We start from the raw sequence: 27,351 nt of genomic DNA, 5'->3' as shown, positions 1-27,351 counted from the left end.
GATACAACATCGAGAATTGTGAAGTTTGCATCGAACACAATCTGGGTATTGATGGAGTGGGTTTTCTTTCTATTCACAAACACGTCCTCATCCTGACGTGGTGCAATTATTTTAATATGTGTCCCGTCTATAGCACCGACCACTCCGGGCACACCGGCAATATCCATAAAGCTGGCTTTGTTTCTTTGGAGTTGGCGAATGTCCAAAGGAAAACTTTGTTGAATAATATGGGGTCTACAGAGTGTATTTCACAATTGCATTTTCCCCGTTGCCAGGTAGCGAAGTGTTATCATACATTTAAATTCGGCATTGATTGGGTTGTTGCGATTAGTTGGCGCTGTTATTGCATCCCTCACAAGATCCACAACAATCAGTATTCCGTCACGGTTAAGGCGGTGTCTTTGTAATAACTCCGTGTCATTGAGTGTCTCCAATACACTGCGTCGCGTGGCGATTTTAAGACCCGTTGTGAATAGGTCTTAGTGAGTTAGGAGTCCTCTCGACTTCTTTTAAGCTGTCCCAGACTTAGGTGCTACTTTTAGGGCTAAAATGCTTTGTGAATTACTCTTAGTGAAAAAAATTAGGAGTCCTAAAGTTAGGAGTGACACGCCCATTATTTTTAGGAGTTGCTCCTAAATTCGCCAGTTAGGAGCTACTTTTAGCCTTAAAATTCTTTGTGAATACTGCCCCAGGTGTGCTCCTACTGTAGCCACATTCACATCCAGACTCAGAACACTTCTGTTCAGCTGTGCCACTGTTCGTCCGACTGTTTGCACTGTATTTCACTTTATTTTTTATTCTAAACTGTTTTAATTACTGTTTTTAATTCTTATTTCTTTTTATTATTTAAATTTCTTCTATGTAAAGCACTTTGAATTACCATTGTGTATGAAATGTGCTATATAAATAAACTTGCCTTGCCTTAAATATATTATAAGGCTTGTATATGAGGCGGGCGAATCACACAAAAAAAAGCAATTTCTCCTATATTTATCAAATTATGTTTTATTAAAAAAAAGTTCGGGAGGAGCAATGTTCAAATAATTGATCCAATTATCACATCATTCCAACCAGCTGTCAACAATCAGTAATCAACATTTCTATCCAATCAGCATGAGTGCAGACCTATACACACACTCATTTGACTCACCAACGTTCCTCGACAGTTTTTCAGCATCCCTCCACCACCCCGTCTCCTCACACTCGCCTGGTTACTTCCTAAACCAGCAATACGGGGGAGTACTCTGGGTTCGGGCCGAATACCGAGCTCGGAGCCCTCTCCTCGGACAGCACGCCAAATATGCATATCATTTATTCCATCTGACTTATTTGTAAGTGTGAACTCGTGAAATATAGAAAAAACCTCTGTAAAACAAGGACACCTCTCTGTTTATTCACTGCTATATATGTGTGACTGGAATGAATCAGACGTGATGCTTCAATACTTTATATATTTTAAGTCTTTTTTTGTTGTTGTTGCACTGAGTAATTCTAAAGTACAAACATTTGTCTACACACATCCACCGGTACACACACACACACACACATCCACCGGTACACACACACACACATCCACCGGTACACACACACACATCCACCGGTACACACACACACACATCCACCGGTACACACACATCCACCGGTACAGACACAAGATCAGCTGTGGTTGGTCCAATTATTTTTATACCATTTAATTTTTAGATTCAAAATATATTTAATTACAATATTACTGTAGAAATGTGGCAAAATGCTGTCATATTCAGTTCTGCATGATGTTATTGTTGTGATCTTAAGGCGAGACACTACATGTGAATAGGGTTACATTTTTAAATAATAGATATCACCATGAAACTTCCTCAGTGTATTACTTACATAAGTTAATAAGAAAAAAATATTACAAGTTTTTTTTTAATGTTTAATTATGCAAATTAGGCATTATCTCATTAAATATGCACATTTTGCATATATTTTCAGGAGATAGATCTGAACATATGATAAAGCCAGGTGCAAAATTCTTTTTTCATTTTGATTACACACAAGATGAAAAAAGATGTTCAGAGGATTTCAGGATATATGCTTTCATGACCTAGGAAATCTAAATATACTGTCCATAGCCTTAAAAAATTATTATCGCCATATATTTTTTTGATTAAAATGTCAAAAGTGATTGCGTGTGTGTGTGTGTGTGTGTGTGTGTGTGTGTGTGTGTGTATGGGTGTGTGTGTGTGTGTGTGTGTGTGTGTGTGTGTGTGTGTGTGTGTGTGTGTGTGTGTGTGTGTGTGTCTGTGTGTGTGTGTGTGTTACTCTCTCTTGGTTAGGAGAACTGTGTGAAGAGTTCAGTATTGAGAAATGTGTTCTAGCGACAGTAAAAAACTGTAACTAACAAAAAACTAGAAGAAAAAAATGAGTAAGTAATAGCGCTCAGATGAATGTGGTAATTCATTATTAGCTAATCAATAACTACTATTTTTTTTCATACCTATTTCAACTACTATATACAGGTTCATAATTAACATGAATAATGCATAATTTATAATAAAAGATAACGCTTTTCGCTTTTATTCTCCTCACATTGTAAATATTACAACAGACACTGCCATCCTGAAATCCTCCTGCCGACTGAATGGAGAATAGCTCATGAGTTTTCCTCTTTCTCTCACTCTAAATCACCATTAGCATCCTTTCATGTGCATGTGGAAATCTGTAGATATTATTTATATACTGCTGCAAATAGTGATAGATCTGTTTTTGTACTGCAGTTCAAATTCTACTAATACACATTACATTCTGATTGTGTTTTTGTATGTGTTCTAAAGAGAACTCCATCTATGGAACGCTACCTTGAAACATAACCTACAAACACTAAACAATTGTTACTATATATATACACACAATCACACATCACACACAACACACACACACACACACACACAATCACTCACACACTCACACACTATGTAAGTTATTGTAGTAATTATAATAACTAGGTGTAATCCTGAACCTAAACCTAACCGTAACCCATGTGGTTAGCTTATATTGCCCAGTACTTTCAGATAAGAACACTGTAAGTACGTACTGTTGAATAAAGATCAACTGACATTATTATGGTTAAAGGGGGGGTACAATGGTGTTTCATGTATTCAGAGTTGTTTACAGTGTTAAAGAGATGGATTCTCATGCTAATAATGGCCAAAGTTTGAAAAGTTATTTTGAACGAATAACAGAGAATTTCTGTGCTGAAAATCATACTTCCGGATTGCAACACGTTTCGGCTGGTTTTTTTCTATCGTAGATCTAATGACGTAGACCAGAGTGGAACTCCTTATATGAGCATTGCTCTCGGAAAAGCGCGTTCACGCACACGTCGACCAGAGGAGAGAAAGACCGCGCTCGTCGACATCATATATCTCTATATAATATCTATGCATCGACGCGCTACTACCGGAAATCATCATCAGCAGCGCTAAATAGGAATGGTTGATGTCAAGAATGTCTCCAAAAAAGTGTGTTTTGGGATGTGAGGGAAAGTTTACCTTGTTCAGCTTCCCAAAGAACCCAGTGTTACTGGAACAGTGGATGCAGTTTGTATTTCCGGGACAGCAAAGGAGTGTGGCAAGTGCGGTTTTGTGTTCTGGTCATTTCAGTGACGAATGTTTTATTAACAAGACCCAGGTCGTCGCTGGATTTGCAAACCAAATACTATAGTAATATGACCTACCGCACCACGATCGATAATAAGCAAACCTTCCCGGGCGCTCCCGCTTGACTCTATAGCTCCGCCCACGACCAGAATCAACGACCTCGGCTTTTTCCGGTTAGAATCGGAAAGCTGTATTTTTATTTTATAAATATGATGAAACTAAAGACTTTTTGGAGATATGAAGGACGCACTATTACTCTATAGGTACTCAAGATTAACATGAGATTGACTGAAACTAAGTATTTTACCCCCCCTTTAACTGTTTTAAAACCATAGTTCCCTTTCAGTCGGTCACTCCGACGAATAGGAATCTCGCTACCCATCTACTTCGAGTGAATGATCATAGGTAACTAATCCTATGCACGTGAACTCGACAATCGACTACTTTGGACTTCGACCGAAAACAGGAAGTAAATACAGGTCTGTGCGCTTGTTGAAATAACATAATTTTTATGAATATCTTTCACATCTCCTGCAGTCAGATTCACCGTGTTCACTCTGAAGGAATCACTCAACATGGCTGGGCTCTTGTATGACACATCAAGGATGATAAGAGGATAAAAGCAGGTTTAAAACTTGCCCCATTGAAGTCAACAGGGTGCACATTTTAAAAAGAGGATAACACAGTGTAGTCAACACCGATTTTTGTCGTTGTTCTCTGTGTTGACAGCACTCCAAATTTACAAAAAAATGAGCTCAATGTTAAAATTGACCGGAGTTCTCCTTTAATATTTTAACTTAATTGTAAAACTCTTGTAATCTGTACTATTCACATGCCTTGTATATTCAGAAAACCCAAGTTAAGTTTAATTGATTGGTTTGAGTACCATTTAGATGCAGCAATGCAACAATAAATCACGTTTCAAAGTAAGGGAAGTCATAAGTATTATATATATATATATATTTCATATCAAATAATTATATTTAAAAAATGTATTGCTAACACTTACATCATAAACACCACTCCCTCTATATGTGTAACAAAATATTGCAAATGACTTGCATTTGTCAGTACAACATACTATTCCTATTTCACTTTACTTGTTTTTTTTAAAGGCAATAGGATAGACTTTATTAATCCCACACTGGGGAAATTCCTTTGTTACAGCAGCTCAAGTAAAATATAAAAGTAAAATACAAAAATATAGAGAATGGAAAATAGAATAGACTAAAACTAATTACAAAAATAATAATAAAATAAAACTTCAATATTCACACAATTACCAACCTTATGTAAACAGACAGTCTATAAACACAAATATACAAATAACTATGATGCGAATGAATAAAGGTAACATATTGCACAGTTGGAGTTGACACAAAGTAATAAATAGATAAATATACATAGTGCAAAATATTGTCCAGTACTACTCAAAATTCAGCAGCAGTCAGCAGTGCTGCATTATGATGTTGCATTAAAGAGTCTAACTGCTGCTGGGATGAAGGACCTGCGGAAGCGCTGCGTCTTGCACTGAGGGTGCAGCAGTCTGCCACTGAAGGAGCTGCTCAGGGAGCTCAGTCTCATGTAGGGGGTGAGCCTGGCTAACATCCTCCTCTCCCCCACCTCCTCTATGGTGTCCAGAGGGCAGACCAGGACAGAGCTAGCCTTCATCACCAGTTTGTTGAGTCTTTTCCTGTCCCTTTCTGTGCTCCCAGCTCCCCAGCAGGCTATGGCATAAAAGATTGCAGACGCCACCACAGAGTCATAAAAAGTTTTTAATAGAGACCTCAGCAGGTGGAGACGGCTTTGGCCCTTCTTGTACAGGACTTCTGTGTTTGTGGACCAGTCAAGTTTCTTATTTAGGTGAACCCCCAGGTACTTGTATGTCTTCACCATCTCAATGTCGACACCCTGGATGTTCACCGGTGCAGCACCCGGCGGCCTCCGGCGAAAGTCAACCACCATCTCCTTTGTCTTGCTGGCGTTGATGTGAAGATGGTTTGACTCACACCAGTTGACAAAATCCCCGATGACCTCCCGGTACTCCTGGTCATTCTCCTCTGATTCCCTCCCAACAATGGCAGTATCATCAGAGAACTTCTGCATGTGACAGCTGCTTGTGTTGTGCCTGAAGTCCGCTGTGTACAGGGTGTAGAGGAAAGGAGCGAGCACTGTCCCCTGTGGTACTCCTGTGCTGCTCATCACCACATCAGACACACAGTCCTGTAGCCTCACATACTGTGTCCTGTCAGTGAGGTAACTGATGGTCCATGTAGACAGGGGTTGGTCAACACCAGCTCCCAATAGCTTCCCCCAGAGCAGCGATGGTTGAATTGTATTGAAAGCACTGGAGAAGTAAAAAAACATGACCCTCACAGTGCTCCCAGTTTTCTCCAGATGTGCCAGTGCTCTATGTGAAAGATGGCATCCTCCACCCCTATGCCTGGTTGGTAAGCGAACTGTAGGGGGTCCAGTTCTGAGCTCACCACGGTTCTCAGGTGTCGTAGTACAATCCTCTCCAATGTTTTCATCAGGTAAGAAGGTGAGAATAGCTTTGCATGCTTTTTTAAGTAAGTCTAACTAAATAAATAAATTACAGTGCATGGTTAATTTCTGTTAGAACTGAACCCTATCTCTAATCAAAGGAGCGATACAATATAGAAATGTCCAATGTTGAGTCTTGTGACAAAGCCATCGTATTTGTGCAAATAATGACAAGGTCAAAGTTTATATTTTAGATCCTTTACCTGACCACAGTTGCCAGTTTTTAACTTCCTTTTAAACACACCTTTGCCATTTCACTTTAAAGGGTAACTAAACCCTAAAACAACTTTTTTTAGTTAATGATCTGTAAGACTGGGTCTTCATTAATGCTGTTCATTGATTCAAGTAATTTTGTTGACATTTGGGTATAAAGTGTTTTAATTCTACAATATATGGTGTAAAAACGCCTGAGTGCTGCCCCCTGCAGGTTTAACGGTGGCTACTGCAGTTGAATTTTCCTATTGGATGTTGTGGTACTGCATGACATAAGCAGGAACCAGCTTACATTTACATTTACGCATTTGGCAGCCGCTTTTATCCAAAGCGACTTACATTGCATGTCAAGGTCCACATTTACGGTCTTATCACTTCTTGCTTTCCCTGGGAATCGAACCCATGACCTTGGCGTTGCAAGCACCAACACTCTACTGTTTGAGCTACAGGAAGCTTACCACGCACTTGCCTACAGAGAGACGGGCCACAAGGCCACAGAGCCAAAACCCCCCAATAAATCTTCAAATATTGCCAGTGGGTGGAGTCAGGCTCTTGGGGTATGACATTACACTGTCTTCACAGTCATTTTAAAACAAGATAAATTAGTTTAAAATGAAGTGTTATGACACAGGGCATGTAAAATGCAAAGTATTTTATGTCTGATACACACATTATGACAACAGAAGTCAAAAGCCCAATGCCGATGGCCATGTATTTCCCTGTACGTCAGTCTCTCCTGCAGAATCGTGTCCCACTGGAGTACATGGACACTCAGGTGCAGTATTTCAATGGGATCCAGCTCTTGTGAGGCTGGTCGTGTCCCATCATGTTGATAGAGTAACCTGTTAATGCTTCCTACATGCCTGTCTCGCTCCCGCTCTCACACACACACACATTTACATTCCCACATCTCTCTTACTCTTTCAAAAGGGAAAATACTGTAAACACAATCTGCATATTCAAGGGACAGATTTTTATTTTTTTGAATTGGCCAGAGAAGCCAGAATTTAGCACGTCAAAGAAATGTTCAGTATTTTCATCCTGTGATGGAAATAAAGGCCCACGCTCGGAGACAGGAGGATATCGCCGTGTTATTATTCCCCGCACCCTGTTTTTCTAAGGTTCTGCAAACAGTCCTCTCACACAAGGCAACCGTATCCCACTGCATAACAGGCTTTGAGCAAGAAAATAAGCCGAACGGCAGCCCACATTCCAAGCTGAGATGAAGACAATGCTAACAATTCCACTGCCAAATGAGAATGATGAACACCATATTCAAGCACTGAACGGTTATGAGTACAGCATCATCATCAATAGATAACAATCAAGAAAGTATAGCAACAAAAACATGGGATGTGTCGGTTTCACATTTCTCACAGTGAACCAAAGTCAGGCAATGTTCAATGTTGATGAAAGAGGTAATAATAAAGAGTTGTAACTAGCCTAAAGATAAAGAGGCCATTAATGCAACCTGAAAGCAACATTGTGCTCATAAATGACAGTATGCAACGTTTGACCCTAAAGCAAACTCAGAAGGATTTTTCAAAGGAAACAGAAAGGTTTGGTTACAGCTCTTCGGCATGGCTTCAATTAGTGGGACTCCTAGATCCACATTTGAACATATCTAAGCCTTTTCAAACCAGAGAAGTGCACAGTGTGATACTAAACATCAGCAATGCAGCGGTCAACAGTCTGTGACAGGCCAGGGTCAGCACTCAGTTGATGCCATTGTGTTGTTACACAAGTAAGGGGAAATCGTTTAAAAGCTAAGCACAGAGAGTATTAGAAGAATAAAAGGATACAGACTAGTGAAGCCATATACAGAAAGAAATCTTGTGAAGGCCACTTCAAACGCTGCACCAGAACTCAGAGTCTAGTGGCCAGACTTTAGACAGGACACATCTCAGTGACTCGAGCACCCCACCTAATGAAGCTGTGTTTGCTCACTGCAATGTCAGCACATCCAAGGTAATTATGAGGCTTCTTGAGAGGTCAAATAAAACCCACTCAGTGCAGATATTTCTCGAATTGAGGTGGTGTCACATCCTCTGAGCCACAGCGACAGCAGTAAAAGAGGCTTTTGTATGTCACAGCATTCCAGAGAGGACGGCCACAAATTGCAGTCCTGTCAGAGACCTTTAAACAGTTTGCAAAAAACTTGCACTCAAGCAGACTGCACTATTGTTAGGATGTAAGGGGGAAGTCAGAGACACTGTTGGTCACTGCATGGCAGTTAGCTAGTGATGCTACAGTATATCAATAAAATGATAGAAAATGAATATAATGGATATGATTTTGTCTTTAGTATGCACCAGAAGATTGAGAAGTGTTCTGGGGAAATGCTCTTCCTCGTAGTAGGGGCTATAGACGAGGCAAGGTTGAGGTTTGCAGTTGAAGAACAGTGCTGGTCCATTCATTGCCTTGTTTGCCAGTACAAGTGTTTTTAGCTTTAAATGGTTCCACTTTATATTATTTATATTTATAACTATGTATTCATGTTTAAAAAAAAAGTTTGGTTCAATGTACTTTTTGTGTTGTATTGCAAAACATTTTTATCTTTTGCTGCTATTGAGTTGGGAATTTTGTTGTATGGGTTTAAGGGTGGGTCTCCATTAAGGCCCCAATATACTCCCTGCAAAGTTCTTTTTGGTTCTTCGCTGAGGGGTAAAACGATGTTCAAAATACTTGATAAGTGATATACTGTTATCGAACATCCAACACCGCCCAAACTGCGGAGAGCGACGGTTAGATGAATATGCAAATATGTTCTGCATGCTTCCCTCTCCTTAACAGAATAAACACACAACAAAAATTCCAGCGGTGAGAAAAGAGGAGTTCAAAAAGCATCTGATCATAGTGATGTGGTTATGTCTGCTTCAGCTCTGAGATTCAGATCTACACTCACAGCACAGCACTTGGTACAATAGATTGATTTAAAGCAGCGGCTTTACCATATTAAACATGAACAGTGTCAGTGTCTCATTTCATCAGAAATACAACTTCATTTTCTACTGTAAAGCGGCTCTCCAGTTTGTTCATGATTTTACCTGTGTCTGACCTCGATGAACTGAACAGGACAAATCAACCGGAAAAGATGTCTGCCTTAAAGAAGGCCTCCACGCACACTCACCTATTACGTCATCACCACAGACCAATGGTAGTACAGGGGTGTTTACCAGTGTTTACTCCAAACTAACTTTGTTTTGGCTTAATTTTGTATGAAATGACATCACATCAGTTCGTTCTTCAATTTCGCTTAAAGTACAGATGTAATCGAAATTATTCAACCCCCATTGCAAATCAGGGGGGTTTTTTGTTGGCAAAATGTAAAGACTTTCAGCTGCAACTTGCAATGAACAAATCAAACATCTTCTGTCAGCATTTCTGAGGAATCTAAGCCCATTCCTCGTGAGCAATGGCCTCCAGTTCAGTAATATTCTTGGGTTTGAGTGCCTCAACCCCCTTCTTCAAATACCACCAGAGATTTTCTATGGGGTTCAAGTCAGGAGACTGTGATGGTCACTGTAGAATCTTCCAGGACTTCTTCTGCCGCCAAGCTTTGGTGGAATCTGAGGTATGCTTGGGATCATTGTCCTGTTGAAGGCCCAAGCTTCAGCTTCCTCACTGATGGCACAACGTTTTCTCCTAGGATCTCCTGATTCTTCAATGAATCTATCTCTCCTTCCTCACGCTGCAGGTTTCCAAAGCTGGAGGATGTAAAGCAGCCGCAGAGCATCACGAGCTCCACATGCTGAACTGTAGACAGAGCTCTTCACAGCTCACGCTTCTGGAGTTCTGACATGCGTTCAGTACAAGCTTTACTGTGCAGCTGAAACCTCAGTGCCTGTGGCCACCAAGTGTTGCTGAAGGTCTTCTGCAGTCACTCCAGGGTTTTTCTGAACCGGCCTTCTCAGAAATCTGGTTGCAGTCGTTGATCGCTTCCCTTTTCTGCTCCATCCAGGTAAATGGACTGCATTTATATAGCGCTTTCACAGACCCAATGGCCTCCAAAGCACTTTACAATATTGCCTCACTGATGGCTCACTCACCCATTCATACACCGACGGCGGTGTCAGCCATGCAAGGCGATCCAGCTCGTCGGGAGCAGCTGGGGTTAGGTGTCTTGCTCAAGGACACCTCGACACTTGGTCAGGTGGAACCAGGGTTTGAACCACCAACCTTACGGTTTGTAGACAATCTACATGAACCACTGAGCCACTGCCGCCCCAGGTAGTGTAACCACTGTTCCTTTAGCTTTGAACTTGTGCGTCCAACGGTGTCTCCAGGAACATTTAGTGCCTTCGCTATCTTTCTGTACCCTGTTCCTTGTTTGTGAAGGGCGATGATATCTTCTCTTAACTTTTTGGACCATTCTTTTGACGCATATTTCTAACATGCAGTCAGACACTCAACAAACCTCGCCAGTTCAGATATTTCATGTGTTCTAGCTCAAGCACACCTGGAGAAACTAATGAAGCCCTTGATTAGTGAGACGACACCTGTTCTGCAGATTTGTGCTGTTGTAAGGGATTCTATTCACAGGGTTGATTAATCAATCAATAAAAGTTGGATTTTCAGTTTGTTCTGGGGAAACCACTTGAAACATTTGTTGTGTTAAGCTATTTTTGTTTGATTTGTTCATTACAAACAGCTGAAAGTCTGTAAATTTTGCCAATAATCCTGATTTCCAATGGGAGTTGAATAATTTTGATTACAAATGTATATCGGGGCCTTAAATTGTGAAATACCTTTGCAGTCATATACTGTTAACGAACATCCCAACGCCATTCACACTGCTGTGAGCAATGTTTAGATGAATATGTAAACTTGTACTGCACACCTGACTCAGATCATCAGCTTGTTTACAGGGAGCTCCATGAACTCAACTGAGCATTTCGGAAAAGAGAGACATACAAAATGTGCTGTCCCCAGGACCAGGACTGAAAACCACTGGTTAAGGGGAAGAGATAGGTTTAAAGTGTATTTATGGATGTAATTACAGAAATTACATTCAAATTTAGTTACAGATGTGTTGACATACAGGAGTTTATTTTTAAATGTAAGTAGAATGTAAAAAAGATCAGTAGGTAGAATACCACTGTCACATTCCGGATCATCTGCAGAGTCTCAGTCATATGGTAGTGTAAAGGTCAGCCAACAGAGCATTGCAGAAGTCTTGTCTCGAAATGACGAGTGCTTGGACTAGGTGTGCGGTAGACTTGGACAAGTCTGATTTTCCCGATGTTTAAAAGCATGAATCTGCATGATTCGTGCTTTATAACATCCTGATCTTTTGCAAGTGTGGTAAAGTTGAGTAAATGATGGTGGGGTCATCAGGTTGAAATGACAGGCAAGAGGTATGTAGCAGTAATAGAATAAGTTGTGTGCCTGTTATGCCCATTGAGGGTGTGCATATCAAGAACAGAAAAGGACTAAGCATTGAACCTTGAGGCACACCGCTGCAGAATTTCAGTGGCCGACAGCTGGGCAGTCTTTGTGAAATGTCAATTTTTTGTAAGCTATTTTTAAAAAATAGATAAAGTTTTTAAAAAAAGTTAATTTGAAAAGAAAGAAAGGAGCTTAAATGCCTAAATAAATGTGATGAAAATATAGTCAGTTGTAAGAGATGTGTTGATGATGAGGGTGAGAACAGGTAAGCGTGCTGTAGAAGATGGGATGGAGTATGAAGGACTTTGGAGACATCAGTCTTCATGAGAAGAGAGTGGATCTGTATGATGATCTGGGTGGCTTCTTTGATAAGGAATGGACTGACTCAGCAATGCGTGAATGCGTGGGGCTCAAAATTACTGATCCTCATACAGTCTAATGTCAAGGCAATATTAGATCTTATACAGTAGATGTAGTCTGATGTGTGTTAGGATTGAAACAAACTGTATCAAGACTAAAATATGTGATTCTGGGTAAGGGTCAGGTATAAAACATTAGGAGACATCGGCTCAGTGGGCACTGCATGTTCGTCTTGCATGGTGGCGCTTGTGTGCAGGCAAACAAGTGATGGTTTCCTGGAATACATGTTGGTGAAAGTGGAATAATGCATTGGTGGCCAGTCTTAATTTTGAAGAGTCAAAGTCATCTTGTGTAAGAGTTGGCGGGGTAATATGGAGGTGAAAGTGTGTTTTCCTGGAGGTGACGGTAGTTATTTTTGCTCGTAATGAGGCAAGAGCATATGGAGTTTATTGGGGAATACAAGGCAAGGTATTTCCTATCATCTCTTAGTTGTCAGTCATCATCTCAAAGGTCAATAATCCATGGCAGTACCACAAATTACTGTAATACATTAGGATATATTACAGCCATTGGCAATTCAAAATGTCTGTTTTCAAGAATGTCAGGTACGACAAAAGCAAAGGCAAAATACTCTCTTTAAATCCTTTCCCCCCTTCGAGGCTTAAAGCTGAAAAGATCTATGATTTCAGGCACCCCCACCCACCAGTAACCCGATTCCCTGCGTGGACGACACGCTCACAGTATGTCCCTTGTTTTAACACTTGCCTGCAGCCCAACTCCTGCAATTCTCCGGATTTAATGTGCAAAACTCACCGTTTCCTTTGAGCACAGACAGCCTCCGCTGTGGGGATAAACCCTTGACCTCCGCTGTCATTTATCTGGCTATCCAACACTTCTCTGCTTTACTTCTCTCACACTCAACATTTCTGGAAGCATTCATTACCTTTGCTGCGTGTTGCAACAAATAGGAGCTCACATGTGACATGATGCATTGTGTCAATACGATGCCTGAAAGCCATGCTTTGAGTTTTTGTGGTGGTGGCTAATTAGGAGTGCATCTCAATCATCTCCTTAGCTCCTGAATCAGTGTATTGTGTGCACAAATTCGGGCACTGGTAAGTAGGGGTGTGCGATATATATCGTCTATATCATGATTGTTGTTTTATGATGTGTGATCTGACATTATCGAGTATGTCCCTCAAATTACAGAAACACACATAGCACACATTATGCTACATGATGTAGTCTAGTAAGTTAAGACTAGTGCGCGTGCGCTAGTGCACACTTTCACTGCGTGATTTAGTTTATTAAAATGCATTCATAATGCTCTCAATATTCAAGATAATGCGAAAAAATCCTCTGTATGTATTTTATATTTATATAATTTAAAGGGCACCTATTATGGAATTTTGAAATTTACCTTTCATGTAGTGTGTAACATAGATCTAAGTGAACAAAAACATCCTGCAAAGTTTGAAATATGAAAGTGCACCGTATATAAAGTTATTGTCTTTCAAAAGTGAGAGTCGACTCTGAGTCATTTTTATGAATCGTTAGAAGACCGAAGCTTTTTCTCTGACTAGATGACGTCAACTTGTCAAGTTATTTGAATACGATACGCCCACTTATTGCACTCCAAGGCCGGCAGGGAAACATCATGGCGAGGAGACGCTGTGTTCTGAAGTGCGGCTCAAACTCAACTTTTTTCATCTGCCCAAGGAGGAGCATTTGAAGACTAAGTAGCTACAGTTCATATATACAACTATACCACAGAAGTATAGTCCGAGCCGTGTGCTTTGTTCGCGTCATTTTGAAGACGATTGCTTTTTAAATGCAATCAAACTTGGATTCGCGAGCCGGCTGATATTGAAGGAAGGTTCAGTTCCAAGTGTATTTGCATCAGCTTCCTCCTCCGTATCACAACCTGTAAGCGTTATTAATAATTGTTGCTTTTATGTTTTATGTAGCATGCTTAATTATTATCTTGTTTGTTGAGTAAGCACCGTTTAGCTTCTAGGTCTTCAATGACAATTGTATTGAGATGTGTGAAGTGTTTGTCGTTGTTTTCGGAGTTGTCTAAAGAATAGAGTAATAACTGTAACGTAACTGCATTTTTTTGTGCAAAAACGTTATGTTTATGCATCGGGCTAATGCAAACAAAGACTGATTGTGCTTTTACAATATGAACTCTGGGCTATGCTCGCTAACATAACATTAAATTATTTATCTTATTTTTCGTTTTTTACTACAAACTATAAAGCAGTGGACTATAATCATTATTATAATACAATTTAATTGATAAAAGCATCATTGTACTCCGTGTTAAAAATAATATTATCTCTGTAAACACTGCTGGGTCATCTGACCAATCAACGCAGATTAGCGTCGCGCAAAGGAGGGGTTTGGAAAAACGAGTCGTTAAACGAATCATTTGGGAGTCGGTGAGCAAATCAGGTAAAAATAAATGCATATTATACGAAAACAAAAGTGTTTTTTGTCATTGCATGCATGTAAAACTGTTGTTGGGGACTCCCTAAACAACATTAGGAACATTTTAAATGTCATAATAGGTGCCCTTTAATATAGGCTTATCACACGAAGAGTGACGTTTTTTCTCCAAATATGAGCAGGATTACAAATGTGATATTGATTTTATAAAACAGTTCAATAAACAAGAAGTTAATATTAAGTGACTTACATTTTAGACACAATTTTGCCTATTTTTGCTTAAGTTCGCCAACAAAAATAGTTCCAAACAAAGCCACAGGTCACTGAACAACACAAGGCGGTGTTTCATTACTGAATAAATGAATCAGATGAATAAATTATTCAAATGACTCACTCATTAAGACAGTCAAATGCTTCGTTCCTGAATGAATCAGCCCTTTGAATGAATCGATTGAAACTCAATGACTCACTCATTAACAGTGACTTGCTGCCATCTACTGTCTTAATTGAACAAATAAGGGATCTTTTAATTTTTTTAATCATTTCTGATATCAATATTCAACGTTTTATGTTTAAAACATCATACAATTATTTATGTATTTGTAACTGCAGGTTAAATGCATTAATGTCCATGTGAGCTGCATTAAACAGTCTGTGTAAACGTGTATCTAATGTCTTTCTGTACTTGTGTTGCGCTCATAACTAATGTCTTTCTGTACTTGTGTTGCGCTCATATCTAATGCAGAGGTTTGCTCAGGAGTGGCAGGTTTGGTCCCTGAGACGAGTATAAATATTATTGCAGGCATGAGGAGACTTCATCTGCAGGCCTCTAGGGTTTGTTTAACTTGGTAACTTACGGAAGTAGGGTTCAAATATAAGGAAAAATTATGAGTGTCCCAAAGGACGCCTTGTATAAAGCTGGTATGTTGATGGGATATTTAGCACAAAAAAAGTGTCATAAATTATTTCCATTATGAAACTTAAAAATGTAAAGTCAATATTGCAATAAAATCATGTACAAAATAATGAGTTGGTAAAATGCATATTCTCTGTCTAGGGGTTTTATGATTAAAAACATGTGTATTATAATCAAAGCTGAACTTTTTTGCGGCTGAAGTTCAATCCCTCACTTTAACGACTCTGACGAAGGAAGTCAAGAAGATTTTACATAAAACGGTCTTCGCGACTCCTATAGCCCGGCGTTGGTTGCTGATATTTGCTGATTAGTTCTTTAAAAAACGAAGGCCCGGTTCCACAGACAGAGTTTAGATTAAGCCTGGATTAAGCCTTAGTTCAAGACATTTAAGTAGCTTTAATAAACATGCCTTAGAAAAAATTGTTGTGAATCTTGAGACAAAACTGGCATTATGATTTACAACAGAAGAGAATGTTAAACACTAACACGTCTCTTTATATATTAAACACAAATAACTCAAATAACACAAATTAATTTCAACATTGATTCTCCTTATGCCGTCTGACACAAAGCATGCTGGGAACTAGAGCTCTGGCGCACTCGTTCGATTTGAGTTCGGCTAAATATAATGAGTAATTGAGTTCACTTCACTTTTTTATTAAGTACAATGAACTTTCAGTAATACTTGAGCAAAATAAACCCATTTCATTTGGTTAATGTCACTGTTCGGGTTTACACTGTAATATGTAATATTTGTAATCTTGTTCATAACAACATCAAGTTCTGCACTGAAGTAGGTGACAATATGAAAAATAACTGCTGGATATTAAGCTGTGTTTGGCAAAAAAGAAAAGCATTTTTACACAATAACACTGAAAGCTTTATAGACAGGTTTCGTTCCGAGGATCAGTCCAACTGTGCGGATGATAGTGAGGCTCCGACTGCAGGACTACAGGACTCTGACGTGTTTAAACCATGACAGCTGAAGCAGGAAGAGAAAGATTAACGTATTCTGACGGCTGGAATGCAGGTGTGGATGTGGTTTTCAATGTGATCATACATAAACTTCTGCAACGAAAAACATTTATTAACACGCTCAAGCATGTGAGATGCAAAAAGCATGAAACGTGAAATTATTTGAATGATGAATGTTGAATTGTTAAAATTTGTTGAAAAAAATTATTTACAATGGCTTAAACTTTACAATGGTTAAGGAGTGTGTTGGAGTCATTCTCTCATTCACAACTTTCAAATACAAGCACAAGTTCTTCTGGCTCTTGTACACTAAATAAAGTTTAATGACTTTATTCAACAATATGGGGTTTTCTACATCTTGTTAATTCTATACAGTGTAAAATATGTTTGAACATGTTTTGATTGTTTTAATAAATGGTTTCTGCATGCCTGTGTCAGTAGTGGGTCGATGGTGACCTCTGGTGGCGATCATCTTTCATCATCTATCAACTCATTTTACATTTGTCTACATCTCATCAGTGTTATTATGTCTTTGCATTATGCCAGTTTGTTTAAAACTGATGGACCCAGTTATTTACAAACCAATTATATGTGGTAAACATCCATTTATAAAGACCTTAAGACGCTTTTGATTTCCTGAATTTTGACAGACATATGTGACCCTGTAAAACAAAACCAGTCACATGGGTCAATTGTCTGAATAAATAAGCTTTCCATTGATGTATGGTTTGTTATGATAGGACAATATTTGGTCGAGATACAACTACTTGAACATCTGTTCTCTGAAAATGCAAAGAAATTAAACATTGAGAAAATCGCCATTAAAGTTGTTCATTTATGTTCGCGACTGTCCTGCATTCACTCACAATTTTTTTATTATTATATATATATTTACGGTAGGAAATTTACAAAATCATTACCGCTGCCAGTTCATTGGATCATTACCATCTTTGTTGTGAGTCTCTGTTCCATAACACTGGCAAACTACAGGCCGGATTTAATCCGATCCACGGGTCAGTTATCCTGTCATGTTCTGTCATGTAATATCTGTTATCTCTCAGTAATGCTTAACAAGCCTCAACAAGTGTTCAACATGCAGAGAAACCTGGACATATCTGGACACAACATGCAAATCTTGATCTCAGAGTCATGAAATCAAAATACCAGTTCCACAGTTTTGTTGTGTCTGCATCTGTTCTTGATTAGTTAACCTTCATCAGTTAGTTCCCTCGTTTACCCTGTGTATATTCTGCCATTCAGTTCTGTCGGTTACAGTGTGTGTGTTCGTGTGTACATGTCTTTGTGGACACGCTGTTACACTCCGTTAACCTACACTCTAAAAAACGATTCGTTGGCTGAACAACCATTACTTATTTAAGTAGTTAGATTAAACGCAAAAAAAATAGTATTCATAACTGTTCAACCTCTACTTACCATATATAGTATGTGTAACTCAAAAATATAAGTTACCAAGTGAACTTAAATGTATGCAAAAATAAAATGAAAAAAACATAAGTAATGTCAACTACTATAAAAATTGCATCAAAATTAAGTAAATCTAACATAACATTTTAAATAACTTTATGAGCCACGTGATATGCAAATTTCCCATGATGCCTTTCCAGCCAAAAATTCAGAACCAGACATTTGTCGTAGCCATTTTGTTGTGTGAACACGGTAGGCTATAAGCGAAAGGTAAGCTTTCTTTAAACTTGCCCTATATGTAAAATATTAGATTTTTTAAAATGTTAATAAACACTTGTTTAATGTGTAGGTTAAAAATAGTCAAACTCAACGTGAGGAACACGCTGAAAAGAGGTGCTTCACTTTTTTAACAGCCTAATTTGCATTTTTCGTCCAGAAATTAACTTTTAATCTGAACTTTGCTTTAACATTTTGAAACGTGTTATTTACGAATAGCCTACATAGGAAAACGTTTGCCTACTACTTTGCTAAATATTAAAAGAGGTGGCGCGCGCGCGAATTAATATTCTATAACCTGTGTTTGAAATATTAAAGTTAGTGTGCTTCCATCGAACGCATGGTCAAGTGTTTTAATAACTTAGTCATTGTTATATTTCGAAATATATGACAATGCAATGCCTGGCACGTAGGCTGTGCATTAATGGACAATTCGAACATTCTTTCCCCCACGGAGAAATTCGTACAGGCCTAACGAGCACTTGAGTAACGATCTTGCCTGTTGATTTTTCGGATAAATATATTTATTTCATAATCTCTATATCGCGGGAAAAGGGGAGCGGCCAGGCCTTGCTTGGGCGCGGGTTACTTTTTGGGTAAGTTATACAAATATTAAATTGGTTACACAGCTCCATGTGTGCACAATCATTAAATAATGGCGAATCTTAATTCAAACGCGATATTAACATGCATGACAGCAACGACTCTTTACTATTAAACCTTCGAAATGATCAATGTAAACCATTTAAACAAAAGTTTATCATCAAATAAAGATTGTAGATCAAATAAGTTACTCTGTTTAGCTATTCCAGTATAGTGACTGTTTTCAGATTCGTTCAAAACCCCTGGACAAAAGACTTCATTGATTAACTTGTGAATATATATATATATATATATATATATATATATATAATTTTAAATTAAATATAAAATATACAAATGTTTATATTTATATAATAATTGACTTATTTGTACAAATTAGTAAGATTTAATATTTTCAAGAGGAGTCCCTTCTGCCCACCATTTATTTGATCCAATTATACAGCAAAAAACTAATATTATGATTTTTTGAAAACAATTGTTTTCTATTTGAATATATTTTAAGATGCAATTATTTAAAGGTTTAGGGTCTTACAAAATAAATAAATACTTCTATGCATTAAATTGATCAAAAGTGGCATGGTTTTTCAACATTATTTTCTATAGGCTACTATTTTAGATAAATGCTGTTATTTTGAACTCTCCATTCATCAACCTTGAAAAAAAATTGAAACTGATTTTTTTTCAACATTGATGATAATAAAAAAGGTCTCTTGAGCTTCAAAACATTATAATACTATAATTATTTCTGAAGGATTATGCATCATTTTTTAGGTTGTTTGTTGTACAATCCAAAAGTGAATGTTGAGAATTTAAAGTATTGTTGCAAAGAGTGAAACTTTTTTTTTTAAAGTTTTTTTAAAGCTTTTGTAAATATATAATTGAAAAAAAGAGAGAGAGAAAAAAATATGTATTAAAATGATTGTAAGACAATACTCTCTAAGACAATACTTTTGTTGTAAATTTAAAGTGTGGTTTCATGCTTTGCAGTTTGTTGCAAAAAAATAAAGTGAAATGCTTTATTTTGTGTGTTTTGCATGATTATTTTATTTAAGATTATTGAAGCTGTGCAGTAAACAGACCAATAGCTCAAGATCTTAAGTTAAAAAGGTTAAGTTGGTTCAACTCATTTAATTGTCTTATTTTATTTATATATGAGCTTACATGTTAAGTTAACACAACTAAGATTTATATAGATCTCACATGGCCTGCAATGTGTTGGATTTACTTAAAATATATATGCACCATTTTTGCAGCATACTTTTTAAGTAATCCCAACTTGAACAATTTTACTAAAAATTAACAAGAAAACCTGTGTTTTATGTACTTAAAATTTTGAGTTTACGTAATATTCTTTACTTAAAAATTTAAGTACATAAAACACAGGTTTTCTTGTTAATTTTTAGTAAAATTGTTCAAGTTGGGATTACTTAAAAAGTATGCTGCAAAAATGGTGCATATATATTTTAAGTAAATCCAACACATCATTTTTTAGAGTGTACATTAAAACTCATCTCCGTTGGAAATACACCTTGATCTGCCAAGCTGTGACAGTCGGGAGGGACAATCAATCAAGAAGCCATAATACTGTTATAGATGGCATGCGTTTCTGAATCAGAAGAAAAGATGAGAAAACTATTCAGTGAAAACACCTCGGTTACGACTGTAACGTTACGACTGACAGGTTCCCTGAAGAGAAAACGAGCGTTGCATCGAGATTGACGCTATGGGAACGCTTTGCGTGATTGCGTCATGAAGCACTTGTAAAATCAGTCCAATGGCGTATTGGCGGGTGTAAAGCTATAAAGCGCACACAGACCAAACATTGTCAACTTCTGATAGGTCGAAGCAAGTTGATCACAGGCACGCCGGAAGTATGGCGGAAGTATCGTTCCCTCTTCAGGGAACCGAAGTTACAGTCGTAACCGAGGCATTCCCTTTCAAGGGAACTCGGGTTGCGTCGAGATTGACGCTATGGGAACGTCTATACCAACGCCACCATAGTGACCAGTGCCTGTCTTGTGTGAAATCAGGCGAGCACAACAAAGACAGAATCACCCATAAAATTGGTTGTAAACCCGATGAGTGTGTGCGGAAAGGAACAGCCCGCCGCATCACACACCTCTTGTAGGGATAACCCTAATACAAGGCTACAAAGCCGCCATACTCCTCCTGCTCCAACGCACCACAGAGGAAACCGGTTTGTTTCCCGTGTAGGGAGCTCTAGAGTGAACGTGGCCTCAACAACCTCAGTTGAGAGACCTGAGTCTATGAGTTGGGCCCCCTCAGAGGCCAAACCCACATTTCCTTAACTCTGTTCTCCAGAACTCCTGGAAGTAGAACAATCAGGGAAACCATGTACAGACGCAGTACAGCCACACATGCGACTCCTTATGAGCTCCACCACATCGGGGTGGAGTCTTCCTTCCCTGGGCCTCAGCCCCTGCCTCCACAGGATGTCTGCTCCCTGAATCTGGTGCCCAAGGATGAGAGCCTGAGCCATCATCACCAGGTGATTAAGTGCCAGGTGAAATGGTGACCCATCCACGGGCACCGAGCGACCATCCATGATCGCTCCCCAGCCCGTGAGGGAAGCATCTGTCGTAAGCCTTAAGCGACGACAATGAGCTTCCAGCACAGGAACCTGGGACAAGAACCAAGGTTTCTTCCACATAACTAGGGAACGTAAGCATAGCTGCATGACCCTGATCATGCGAGAGGAGTTGCCCCTCGGGGAAACCGTTTGGTCCTGAGCCACCGCTCCAAGGGTCTCATCAACAGGCCAAAAGGTATCACGTTGGACACTGCTGCCATCAGACCCCACAGTTTCTAAAACTTTTACAGTGACTGACTGACTGGCCTAGCTTTATTCTTTTCACAGCCGGCAGGATGTACTGTATGCATGCAGGTGAGAGGTAAGCCTACATCGACATTGAGTCCCAAACCACGCCTCGAAACGTGGTCCTCTGTAGTGGAGAAAGCAAACTCTTTTTGGCATTTAGCTGTAACCCTAACTATTTCATGTGGGCGAGAACGACATCTCGATGCCGAATAGCCAACTGATGCAAATGATCGTGAAAGTGTGGGGTGATAGTGCTAGGCCGAGCGGAAGAACTCGTTATACTTTGCCCCCGAAAGCAAACCTCAGGAACTTCCTGTGATATGGAAGGATGGAAATGTGGAAGTATGTATCCTTGAGATCTATCGTGACAAACCAGTCCTCAGATCTGATCTGTGGCACGATTTGTCTCAGAGTTAACATTTTAAACTTTAGCTTTACATGTTCTATGGCCCCTTTCTCCAACAGGGTTTTCACTTCCTGCTCCATAACCAGAGCCTGCTCGGGGTCCACCACCGTAGGGAGGACCCCTAAGAATCTGGGCGGAAGAACCGAACTGAATTCTATAACCCTTTCTATAGTGAGCAGGTCCCAATGAGATATATTTGGCAGTAGCTTACACGCTGCCAGAAAATCTACTAAGGGGACCAGTCTCTTAAGACTGGCCTCTGGTATTGGTCGAACAGCCACTTCGGTGCCCTGTACGGTTTCCACACAATCAGAGAAAGAGAGAAAGGGAGAATCCCGTCTGCTCAATTCCCTGTGCATATACAGTATTATATATATATATTGCTGACCCATTATCCACACGTTGCCTCAGCAAACGCGAGATCCGAGCCAAAATAATCTTTGTTGACTTTCTTCCCTCGAGAAGAAAGTCAACAGGAGGAGAGCTCAAACTCTCGATAGTGCATATTATGTAACATGTCAGAACTTTAAAAATGAACCCTGTCAGACCCATTTTACTAGAGCTGACGTGCACGCTCTACTCCCAAACAAACAACACATAAATCGCAGGGCTGGCTCTAGCCCTTTGGTTGCTCTAGGCGAAATTGAGTTTTGCGCCCCCGTAACGTAACCCCACCAACGTTTTTTTGACCAATTTTCAAACTCGCTGATTGGGCGATGGAAGGCACTGCTGATGACAGCCGCAAGACTAGAAAGCTCCTCAGAATATCAGCAGTGAACTTCGTCTCCGATCGGCGCATAGGGACAAAAATAAACAAATAGCCTAAATTAAACGCACTTCGGCAAACCTGACCTTATCTGATAGGCTACTGTACAATATTTTCATTGTAGCCTAATAGAAAACCCATTTTAGCACATAATTTCAACATGCTGCTATTTAGCCTACTACTAATAAATGCCTATTTCACTTTATTTTTTAGCAAATAGATAGAAAGCTTGAATAAAATAACAAGTAATTTACATTATAGGCTAATTAACTCTACGCACTGTCATGTCAGGGTGACGACTATAGGACAAGAGCTGAGGGGGCACCAAAAAATTGCGTAATGAAAAATCAATAATTCTAATGCAGATATTATTTCAGTATAGAAATACAGACATCCCAAGTCTTCCGGAAGTTCCGGGAGTCTCCCGCATATTGATAGCGGCTCACTGATGCCCGCGAATTAGTTAAAATCTCCGGAATCTAGAGCGAGCGCGCCCGCGAGACAGAGACTGTGCTCCAAACCGTGTAGCGCGTGCACGAGGGAGAGAGAGACCGCGCGCGTGTGCCTCATGAAGCGTGTAATATCATTCCCCTATTTTCTTTTTTTGGATGTAGGTATAGTCAGATAACAATGTTTAACAATGTATACATATATTTTTCATTTGATTGGTTCAACCGCCTGCCACCCGCCCGAATTTAATTAATATATAATTTTTCATCACGTCATCCGTCCAACCGCGCATCTCTACCGCGCCCCCAACACATTTGTTGCCCAAGGCAACCGCCTAGTTCGCCTATAGCAATCGCCGGCCCTGAACACACAATCCAAAATGCTGTTTGCTCGCAATTTTATTCCTGTCTAGACATAAAATATGCTTGTTTTTGACAGACAACAATAAATAGACAAGAGACAGTTTCACAAAGAGCGCTTGCTGAAGACACAGAAGCGGACCATGTTTGGTCTGTGTGCGCTTTATAGCTTCCTGCTATGACGTCACCCGCCTATACGCCATTGGACTGATTTTACAAGTGCTTCAAGACGCAATCACGCAAATCGCTCCCTTAGCGTCAATCTCGACGCAACGAGAGTTCCCTTGAAAGGGAACTACTGGATTATCTGGATTGAGCTGACAGGACTATAGAAAGCCAATGGCATCTCCAGAAAAGCCCTGATCAGTGTGTCAGATTTCAGCGGATTAAGCTAAACACTTGATCTTTATTAATGAGGAGTTCCCTGAAATCATCCAGCGAAGAAGGAAAGAACTACTGCCAGCAATGAGGACAGATGATAAAATATCTGACACATGACAAACTTATTGTCCATCCGCCGGTTCACCACAACACAGAGAGGCCGAAGCTCAGAGTTTGGCTCATTAGACTCTACGTGAGGCCTTTATAGTATTCTTTATAGTATTCTTTATAGTACTCTGTATAGTACACTGCAAAAATGCTTTTCTTACTTAGTATTTTTGTCTTGTTTCCAGTCCAAATATCTAAAAATTCTTAAATCAAGATGCAGTTACTAGATGAGTAAAATTACATAAGATATTAAGTCTTGTTTTCTGGGGAAATAAATCAAAATTAAGTGAGTTTTTGCTTAAAACAAGCAAAATTATCTGCCAATGCGGTCATTTTGATGTTAACCCAGATTTTTTCATCATTTCATTCCTCTCAAACCTTTGCTGTTTATTTATTTAAACTCATTTGACATATTTTGTGTTATATTATTTTTCTGTGCGTCCTACTTCCTACTTTTCAATCGGAAGTCTTTCCAGTTATTATTACAAATTCATCCATTATTTATCCTCACTTAAACATAACTGTTGTTTATTATTGCTTTATTATAAACATGGCTTACAGGGAATTCTAGAGAAATCTTGAAATTACCTAAATGTAACCCAGACTAATTGAGGGTCAAAAAAGAGGAATATATAGTTATATAAATTAATTAAATAATTAAAATAATTAAATAGGTTGACAAATAAAAATAAATTACTGATGTTATCATATCATATTATATGTCTTGTTTACAGTCCAAATATAAAAAAAATAATCTGCCAAAGGGGTCAGAAAAATAATGTTAATCCAAACAGAAACAAGATTATTTTTCTCGCCCCATTGGCAGATAATTTTGCTTGTTTTCTTCTGATGAACACAAAGGAAGATATTTTGAAGAATGTCGGTAACCAGACATTTGATGGACCCATTGACTTCCATATATGAAGTCATATGGAATATGATATAATATACTATGGAAGTCAATGGGGTCCATCAAATGTCTGGTTACCGACATTCTTCAAAATATCTTCCTTTGTGTTCATCAGAAGACAGAAATGCATACAGGTTTGAAACGACTTGAGGATGAGTAAATGATGACAGAATTTTCATTTTGAAGTTTGAAGTATTCCTTGAACTGAATGAAAGGCAATAATCAACAATGTGCATTCACTCAAATAACGTTTTATTTGAATGTTTTAATGTGCGTTGACACAAATGAGTTTATTGGAATGCTTCATTGTTATAGCATGACACTGAGTTGTTTGAAAATAAATGTGTAGTGACATTGCGTTATGACGTAAGGAACCGATAAATCGTTTTTTGAACTGGTTCGAACAAATTGTTCTCTGAAATGAATCGGACTTTACATCACTATTGCTCATTTGCCAAATTCTGAGGCCTTCTTAACTATTACTATTTTACTATTTCTTAACTATTACTATTTTACTATTTCTGAACTATGACTATTTTACTATTTCTGAACTATTACTATTTTACTATTTCTGAACTATTACTATTTTCAGATGTTCCTTCTACAACTGAAGTACTGAATGTACTGAAGCAGGGCTTCTCAGATCTGGCCCTCGAGGTCCACTTTCCTGCAGTGTTTAGCTCTACACCTCATCATCCACACCTGAACAAGCTCATCGAGGTCTTCGGGATTACTAGAAAGTGACCGGCAGGAGTTTGATGAGGGTCGGGGCTGAACTCTGAAGTGGCCCTCGAGGGCCAGAGTTGAGAACCCTTGTACTAAAGCATGGTATAAATGTGGACGGTGAAAACACAATGCTTATTAAGACAAGGAGATCATCTGATCACATGCCTTCTGTGAATTACAATCATTATACAACTGATGCCAATATGAATATCACTACACTTATTTTAGGAACTTTTTCAAGGTCATTCACCTATACATTTTTCTAGTGAGATCCAGAAATATTGCATGTCCGTCATTTGAACTTTCTGTTTGGAATATCAACATTTATTATTATTTGTCTTTTGCTGGATTTCTGTTTGTGAGTTTGGCATTTGCATGTAGAAAATCAGAATGTGGAAGACTGTATAATCCTTAGACGTTAATGCGCTAGGCTGAGGTGAATGTTGTATGAAGAGTGCTGTAGTTACACAAATTATGTTACAGCAATGAACATGTACACAATAATGTACTTCGCTTAGTTCATTTGCAAGTTCACCAAAAACACAACACTGTTTGAAATGACTTAACATTTACATTAGCCTACTTCAACATGAAGACAAACAGGGAATGAATCCTCAGTGTCGTCTGTGTTGATCAACATGTTTCTGACCAATCAGCTTTTTACTGAACAATGTTATTTATCTGACGAAATCTTTAACTCTCCAAAGTGTCTATTATCACTTATTTGTCAGGTAGTGATGTCTCATTAAATGTGTTTCGAAGCCTAACAATCAAAGGTGTCAGATAAACAGACTTGTGCTGATGCAATTAGTGCCGTTGTGGAGCTTAGGTCCATTCCCTTGGGAAGTTACTCATGAAAACACACCGGACTAAAACTCCTAAAACTCCTGAACTTTGTACAAAACAAACAAGAGTGTCACTTTAATAATATGTTGTTATCACTGCTTTTTGATTAATGCACATGTACATTTTATACAACTAGTATTCTAGCAGTGTGTGTGTGTGTGTGTGTGTGTGTGTGTGTGTGTGTGTTGTGTGTGTGCTTTTGTTTATGTGATTTATGAGGACACAAATTTGTATAATGACATGTGTATTACTGGTATTACAACTTAAACGTGGTTTATGAGGACATTTCATGAGTCCTCGTAATTCAAATAGCTTAAAAAACAAAACAAAAACTATGTTTTATTAAAAATGTTTCCTGTGATGGGTAGGGCAGTGTAAGGGGATAGAATATACAGTTTGTACAGTATTAAAACCATTACGCCTATGGAGAGTCCTCATAATGTAGTTGCACCAATTGCATTTCTGGATATCCGTTTCTGTCTGTGCTGCTCTGGTCGGATTTTGCACGGTTCATGGTTTATACGTCTCATGCCACGTAAACGTCAGAAGTTGTTATAGGAAACGTGCTGAAAATCTCTGCAGAAACAAGGTTGTGTTGTTGGACAGCAGAAAATGACAGTATAACTGAGACGTGTTTTGAAGCCGGTAGAGTCGACTGTACAGAATAAATGCATACGGTACTGCCACTGCCTCAGAAGACTTCCAGCGCGGCGGACACACATCGTCATGTTGTTAATAAGACCACATCTGAATTGCGAACCCCCTCCATGT

At 38.9% G+C, this 27,351-nt stretch overlaps 1 protein-coding gene across 1 annotated transcript in view; it reads right to left on the bottom strand.

Annotated features, from left to right (window-relative positions):
• Positions 1-13,041, bottom strand: part of vit (vitrin) — a 70,480-nt gene extending 57,439 nt beyond the window's left edge. Inside the window, exon 1 of the mRNA XM_079636275.1 lies at positions 12,960-13,041. The gene's annotated coding sequence lies outside the window, so the exon portion shown is untranslated. The remainder of the gene's footprint in view (positions 1-12,959) is intronic.
• Between the last annotated feature and the right edge of the window lie 14,310 nt (positions 13,042-27,351).

Source organism: Phoxinus phoxinus (genome assembly GCF_949152265.1).
Source record: "Phoxinus phoxinus genome assembly, chromosome: 14".
Taxonomy (NCBI): domain Eukaryota; kingdom Metazoa; phylum Chordata; class Actinopteri; order Cypriniformes; family Leuciscidae; genus Phoxinus; species Phoxinus phoxinus.
Note: the sequence above shows the minus strand (reverse complement) of the source record. Positions and strands in the feature narration are given on the sequence as shown.